The sequence below is a fragment of the Gossypium hirsutum genome, chromosome D03 (genome assembly GCF_007990345.1).
Source record: "Gossypium hirsutum isolate 1008001.06 chromosome D03, Gossypium_hirsutum_v2.1, whole genome shotgun sequence".
In the NCBI taxonomy this organism is placed as follows: Eukaryota; Viridiplantae; Streptophyta; class Magnoliopsida; order Malvales; family Malvaceae; genus Gossypium; species Gossypium hirsutum.
In genome coordinates this window covers 10,949,388-10,957,538 of record NC_053439.1, presented here as the reverse complement: position 1 = coordinate 10,957,538, position 8,151 = coordinate 10,949,388, and the positions used below count along the sequence as shown (strand labels likewise).

At 35.8% G+C, this 8,151-nt stretch overlaps 1 long non-coding RNA gene across 1 annotated transcript; it reads right to left on the bottom strand.

Moving 5' to 3' along the window:
- Positions 1–694: 694 nt before the first annotated feature.
- On the bottom strand, positions 695–7,802 carry LOC107950675 (uncharacterized). Its single transcript, XR_001698143.2, has 2 exons — positions 7,500–7,802; positions 695–1,106 (listed from the first exon to the last, which is right to left on the bottom strand). It is a non-coding gene; the product is annotated as an uncharacterized lncRNA (long non-coding RNA).
- Positions 7,803–8,151: the final 349 nt, after the last annotated feature.

Here is an 8,151-nt window from a genome sequence, read left to right as displayed (position 1 = left end):
GCAGCCATCATGGATATCAAGTCCCTTACCTGTTAGGGGGTTATGTTGACTAGTGCCCCTCCACTGAAGGCATCTATCATATTCATTTCCATGGGCTTCAAGCCCTCATAGAAGTATTGGAGAAGAGACTATTCTATTATCTCATGTTGTGGGCAACTTGCACACAAATTCTTAAATTATTCCCAATAATCGTAAAGAGACTCCACATCCTTTTACCTTATCCCAACAATCTCCCTCCTTAGCTCAGGTACACACGATGATGGGAAAAATCTGTTGAGAAACAAACGGGAAAGATCAACCCAGGTTGTGCTAGATCCAAGAGGTAGATAAAATAACAATTCCCTAGCAGAGTCTACTAGGGAAAACGGAAAACACATAATTTGATTTGATCCTCAGTTACACCCTAAGGTTTCATGTTAAGACAAACCATATAAAACTCTTTTAGATGTTTGTGCAAATCGATTGTGCAACCTTTCCAAAACATGCAAAAAGGCCACCTTTGCACAAGATGAAAAGATTACTTTTGAAAAGACATGAACGACAGCGTCAGTCTCGTAATGCGAAAAAATGATGAATACTCGTTGAGAAGGGTTAAGTACGAGTTCTAAGCGTAATGAACTCTTTTTGAAGAATCTTGATAACCTTTGGCTAGACTAATTTAGTTACTCATTATTTTTGGGAATAAAAACACAAGTTTGATGAAACGAAATTTTATTGAAAAAAAAAAGAAACAAAAGGCTAAGAGTCTTAAGGGGAAGGAGTTTTTTTACAAAAGTGATGAGTGAGTATTTATGTCACTTCATCCCCTATTTATAGTACATGAAAGACCTTAGTTGGTTCCTATTCAAACTTTAGATGACAATGTTTAAGAGATAATTTGAAATTAAATCTGAAGAATATAATAATAATCCTAACAATAATCTTAAAATTCAAATTCAAATTTAAACAAATTTTTCTGTCCATAAATCTTTTCTTTGAAAATTTTCCCCAAGTCTTCCACACTTTGTATTCACTGCACCACTTCTTCCCTATTTTGCATGCTGACCTATTTTGTCTTTAAATTCACACTTTTTGCCCTCAAATTTCCTTTTGCCTTAATTTAGTCCCTACAAGATAAAAAACCATAAACAATCTAAATTAGTAGGATTGTACTCAAAATAAATATGTAATTAAATTATAAAAGTTTTTCAATTATCACCAGATTTAAAGAAAATTGGGTTAGACAACTCTCCCACCCTAAAAGAAATTTATCCTTGCAAATTCCTTTCCTGATCAGCCTCAGAAGCGGACTCAGAGAAACTATTTCCCTATTTCTACTCTTATATGGTTCACAAAAGTAATCACTTTTCATTTTTATAAAAACCTTCAACTTGGTTACCCTTTCATACATTCGCTTTACACTTGCTCTGCCTATTTTGTGGATCCTTCAACACTTTACGAAATATGGATATCAACTCATTGTCAGGTATCTAATCTTTCCATTACTAGATACACTCCAATCCAGAAATTATTTTTGCAAATCTTAATTTGGTGAACGCTCTAAGATGAACATCTCCTGGCTAACATCTCTTTGATTTTAATTCTAGTGGGAAATCCAAAATTCCTAATTTTTTTTGTATGCTAACCTTACCAGTTAATGGGTTAATTCCTTCTAGTCATAGGGTAACTAAGCTTGTCCAAGATATACTTTCTCTATTACCTTGGTCGTGTACCAAAGCTACCACTCTACTTTCAAAGTTCTAATCAAAAAGTAACAAAAGCTTATCCTCTCTATTCGAAAAGGGCTGTCATTGAACGAACCTAAGACTATCTCTACTTTTCTGAAGGCTACACCCTAATGGGTAACAGTTGGCAACTATCCCCGCCCTGGGAATACTAAAAGATTCTTCCTTCTCCTGATGCCAATAGGTGTCCTGCATGCATTGATGGACTTGAACGGTTCCTTACCATTCATTAAATTTTCCATAACTTTTAATACACGCTTTTGGTTACAAATAAACCAGAACATTGAGAGGGAAGTTCATAAGTCTATAGACATTTGGCTTGGCCTACCCACTTATTATCCCTCACTTTTCTTCTTCCTATCTTTCTTTTTCTCATCTAATTACAATATTGGGTGTTGTTCTCTAGTATTCTTGTCACCGAAATTTTGATAATGAACTTTCTCTATCCCTGTCTTCATATTCGCTGAGTAAAATTAAATAGACAACATAAGAAGGGTGAGGACCTTTAAATTACATGAGCATTTTCACCAAACACGATATGGTAAATCACCTAACCATTCAAGGAATCAAGTTACCCTACCTTAATTTTTCTTTCGGGCTAGTTCGAGAGGAGTATCGACTAGGCAATGCAAATGACTACCTCAGAACCCCTTTTTGTGCATCTCTCTTTACTACTAACCCTCTCATCTCTTACAGTACCTTTCCCTTGGATGCGATGAGCCTTTTCTTATCTTGGAGAGGATGGCTTAACGCAGGAAAATATGTATCTCTTTTGCCTATGATTAAGCAAGGACATGGCATGAATTTACCTCAAGAAATGGAAGTCTTTTTTCACGAAATCCCTATTCCTTTCTTGGATTCTTCTCATAACGACTCCTACTGTAACATCATTAGGAGACCACGACAGTACCATTCACTTCCCTTTCTTTTCCTTGTCAAGAGTTTGCCACCCTTCTTTAACAACTTGGTGATTCCTTTCAATTATTAACAGGGTGAGGAAAATCATTGACCTCCTTTTAAACTGGAAGTGAAGCCAAATAGGTTGATTTCAAGAGGATCACCTATTCTAGCAAACAATGTTGTAATACAACTCCTTAGATTCATAGAAATTCATCTACCAAAGTTACATGTTTACATCTCTCTCCACATGAAGGTCTAAATTCAACCTTTAAAGGTTATAAAAAAGGGTTAGAAAATGGTACTAGCCTTTGGAAGCTTCATCTTGATGAAATGGTGAGGTTGCAAAATGGGTTATTCTAAATCCTTATGGAGTATACTGAGTATACCAAGTCCGGCATCCAAGTGTATCTTCCTCCTCATCTTTCTCGTTTAATCCCCATTCAAACCTGACACAAGTGTCTTCCTGATGCAAATCTCACAACTCCACTTATATATGCAAACATGCCAGTTTTGTCCTTGAATTCAACACTCCCACTCCTCTAGTTCCAATGAGAGGATTGCCAGAGGGGCCAGAAGGAATCTAACAACTTTCTCATTTTCAAAAATCAAGCGTGATCATTTCTACTCTTTTCGAAAGACTTAGCCAAAAGGAAGTAAAGACACTGTTGAGGTGACAACATACCTAGCAAATAAAAATTCTTAATTTCCTTTGCATATTTTCTTTAATGAAATTTCTTTTCTTCATCACTTGTATTTTCAATCACTTTACTTATCCTTTGCTTCTACATTTGTTTCGATTCATCAATTTAGGCGCATACTTCTACATACAACATATAATAACTTAATAAAAGTAAGAACTCGATGACCTAGCCAAATTGAACATAATGAACATAAAGGGTACTTTTTCAATTCCTATATCTAGGAACCGACTAAACCATGTTCTGATACCATTAAATTTGTAACATTCTCACTCGACCCGATCATCGAATCTGAGTACGGGGTGCCACAAATGGACCGAATTAGACTAAAAACAAATTTTAAATTTAATAGTTTTAAAAATAGACTCTATTAAGTAGCAATAAATATTTTTTACAACAGAAGCCTTAAATTAAAATAAAAACTATCTCCAATTTCAAACTCTAAGAAAACTATTTATTTACAATATACTTGACCTCGAGGCGAAACCTCTAAAGGTACCTCCATTATGTTCATGACTCCTAACTAACGGTGTTACTTGCTCCAACAAGGTCTGGCTTAATCCCCCTTCGAGTTTCTTATCCCTCGAATCCTGCAACATAAGCCATATATTCTATAAGTGCAAATGACTTAGCGAGTTTCTTTGCACATATATATAACTAAGTCTCATCATGCTGATGTTTTAAATAGAAAAGACCCAAACACACTACTCCCTATAGACTTTCCTACTTTATCTGAAGTGTCGGACACATATTTGACTTTCATCTTTCTTTGATGGCGAATTGATTGTTGAGCAACCATTTCCTAGTCATAGTATGACCATTCAACTAATTTGGTGGAATCCAGATGAATTATCATCCTTGCAGGTTTTCACTTTTCCTTGCACATATCACCTTCTATTCCCCTTTTTCCTCACACTTCCTATCATGAATATCCTCTTTGGTTTTATCATGACTAGTAAAAACACCATAGTACTAGCGGGTAAGCTGACATTCTACTTATAAGACCAACTAGAAAAGGCCCACGCCACACTAACAGACTTAATCGTATTTCATCCTTTCCTACTTCTATCCTACACTTGGGTTGAAATGTTGTTTGGGTTACCTACTTGTAAACAACCCTAATTGGGACACCTTACTTTTAAAGCGCATCAAATCTATCTACATTGGATCATTTTAGCATATCGTTTCTAGTAAACTATTGACCATTCGAGTTCATATTCTTCCTTATACAATGCTTTCTTATGGAACTAGCACCATAGTGGATACTGTCACACTAGAATTTCCCTCAAAGAAGAATAGTCTTGACAAATATATCTTTCACTTGGATTAACCTTTTTGGTACCTCTTCCTGACAATAGGTTCGAATTAGCCCCTATTTACCGATAAACTATCCATAGTACTTATAATCAAACTCCTAACATACAGAGTTCCATTGGGCCCCTTCTAGGGGTTCTAAATATGGTTCGCAAATAAAATCCTCTTTCATTTGCCTATATATTAGGCATTATTGACACGTCATTTGCCTAAATATTTGACAATGGGTTCTAATTAGCCCCTCTTTATTGACACGTCATCTACATAACTGATTTTAGTTGGGTTACCAACCTACACCCTACCAGCTTTCATGTACATATCTTTGGCAAACTTTGCCCATTTTTGTTACATTTAACCCTTCTTGGCAGATTCCTCAGTTCCGTTGGCTAACTATCGCTTATCAACACTTGTATTGTTTTCTCGTTTACGTGATTTTACAAGATCATCATCTTTGCAGACTACCTCGCGTTTAATGTCCCGACGAACTCTATATGTTGCCGTAGCTAAGCTATAGTTTTACTCATTAGGTCCTATGTTTAATGTCCTGATGGACTGCCCCATATTTAATCTCGGCAAACTCTCTATGCTTCTAAAGTCAAGCTATGGTCTTACACAACATACCCCATGTTTAATTTCTTGGCGGGCTCCATTGGTCACCATAGCCAAGCCATGGTCTTACACTTTAAACTTCTTTGAGGTGTTTCCCAAAAGGAACTTACTGTCGTCGCAATGTCACCGCATAAAGCCTGCTAATCGTCATTGCGATGTTCTGTGAAACCTAATAATTTTCTTCATGGCACCGCTTTAACGAGCTAGTCAATATCATTTCATTTTTAACCTTAATGTTCGAACACCGAAGTGTCCCTTCTACAAGGCCTCAAGCTTCACACATCACGATTTTCTCTCAATAATATCGGATTGCAAAATCTAATAAAAATTTCATTTCCTTAAGTATCCGCCCATACCTCCATTTCTTTCTTTCCAACGTTGATGCTCGAACACGGCAGTGTCCTCTTCGCAAGGCCTGGAGCTTCGCACGTTGTTTGCACTTGGCAACACCAGATGGCGAAATAAAGAAACACCATTTGCCAAATCGTAGCTTCATATAACCCGTGAATAATCTCCCCTCTGTACCCCACTGTTTTAAACATGCAATACATGCATTTCATTTACATACTATCATGGAGTATGCTATCCTTTTAAAACATAGAATCATACCATTTCACGTATGCCAACTTATTTATGCATACTTATATACCTACCAAACTTTATGCATACAAAGCATTCTCAAACAATAGTGATAATACATTGTCACAGAACTCAACAACAGTTAAGGCTAGTTATACAACATCCCAGAAATGGAGTATAGAAACTCACCTGATGTTTCTTTGCTTCCTATGCTTAGCTTTTTTGAATGCTAGATCTTCCATTCTCTTGGAAACTAAGCATTATGGCCAAACTCATGAGTTAAACTTAGTATTTTTAACTTAAAACTCAGTTTTTCAGAAACATACAAAACCCCTCAAAAGTTTTCTGAAAATCCGTAACTTCATTTTCTAAATCCTATGTATACCAAAGGACTATGAACCTTACTAGCTTACTAGATTCTCTAACTTTTCAACCCAAACCTTATGATCACCGCTCCATGCAGAACTTCCTATAACTACCTCTTCTTTGGGAAAAACCCAAGAAGAAGATGAAGAAGAAAAGAAAATAAGCAAATTTGAGAAGAGTTAACCCTAGGAAATCATTTTTTAGCTATTTTTAGCCATTCACGCATGGTCTTCAATCGTATAAAAACCCTCCATTAATAATTATTTCGTCTCCCACTAAGGAATTAGTTGGCTTTAATCCAACCGAACTAGAATTGGACCTCAACCATGTCTAAATCAGTCACTATTGTTTTAGTAAAGGCTGCCAAATTACAACTTCTTTCAATTTAACCCCCAATTATTCCTAATTTTTGGGCTTAAAGAAAATCGGGTGTGATAAAAAAAATTGGAATTTAGATCTCGTCCCTAAACTAAAAATTACAATCTGGAGAATTTCCATGAATTTTCTGCCTACTCTGAATAGCCTACATTATAAGAGATTACTTGGAACCATAATGTGCCAGGTGAAGTGGAGAATACAAAGTATGTATTTCGTGATTGCGCTGTAACAAAGGAAATTCGGCAGAAATTGGATTTTGCTTGGCCACCATTGGTAACAAATTCAAAGTACATAGAGTAGCTAACCTAGATTTTTTAAAACAATTCATCTAATCAATGTCGCCTCTTTTGCTGTACGTTGTTGGTAATTTGGACAGAAAGAAATAAGTTGCTGCATGAAGGAAAACGAACACAATGATGAATAATAGCATATTTCATTACGAGCTATATACGAGAACTGGATAGGATAGGGAAAAGTTACCTAGCAGAGGACAGGAGATTGAGCGATGGAGATTACTAGAGGTGTCAAATCTCAAAATTAATTTCGATGTTGCCTTTAACAAACAAGAAAACACATCTTGTTCAAGGATTATGATAAGGGATTCAAATGGAGGGGTTCTAGGATCTAAAACGGTGCTAAACAGGAACGTACCATCCGCGTTTGCGGCGGAAGCTCTCGCATGGGCTCAGGTGGTTCAAATGGGTTTGGAAATATATCTATCAACGGTGGAGGTTGAAGGTGATTCATTGTCAGTAATCAATAAGAGTCAAAGTAATGGGGTGGACAAATCAGAAATATGTGAATCCATAAAGGATATATAACAGTTGAAAAGGGTTTTCAGATATGCTGGTTTAAACACACCCCGAGAATGGCAAACATGGTGGCACATGCAGTAGCTACAGAAGGATTAAAGAGAGGGGAACATATTTACCTGAGAAGAGGAGTGCTCGAATATGTCGCGGTTTCACTGGAAAATGACCGGAGATGGATAAGATCGCTGAACTGAGCTGCTTTTAGAGAATTAGTTTCAAATCGGATGGAGACGATGGAGAAGATGAGAGATCAGAAAAGGCAAGAACTATAACCGACTAAAGTTGGGATGGGTGGCCTAGAAGCTTCTTGAGCACAACAGTTCGGATTTGGGTGGACTTTTGTTTTTTTTTGTTTTTTGTTTTTATTCTTTATTTCATATTTTAGTTGTAGCCGGTGTTGGACCCAATGAAGTAGGCTTGGGTTTTCATCTATTTATTAATAAAATCCAGTCTGATTATTTAAAATAATAATAATTTAAAAGTAGATGCATTAACCTTGTGCATTCGATATTTCATTCCATTACTAGCTAAAAAATAGGGGAAAAATTTAATTTTATTACTATTTTCATTCGAACTTTAATTGTGGTTTGAAGTTCTTTATCGTGGTAATATTTGAATTATAGAATTAATATATTTTAATTATGGATATTACTGTAATTACATGGAATAAAAAATACATTATCTAATTAATTAAAAATACATAAACTCATATGTAATTCATGTCACTTTAAAAAATTAATAATTTTAAAAACATACAGAAAAGAGAGAGAA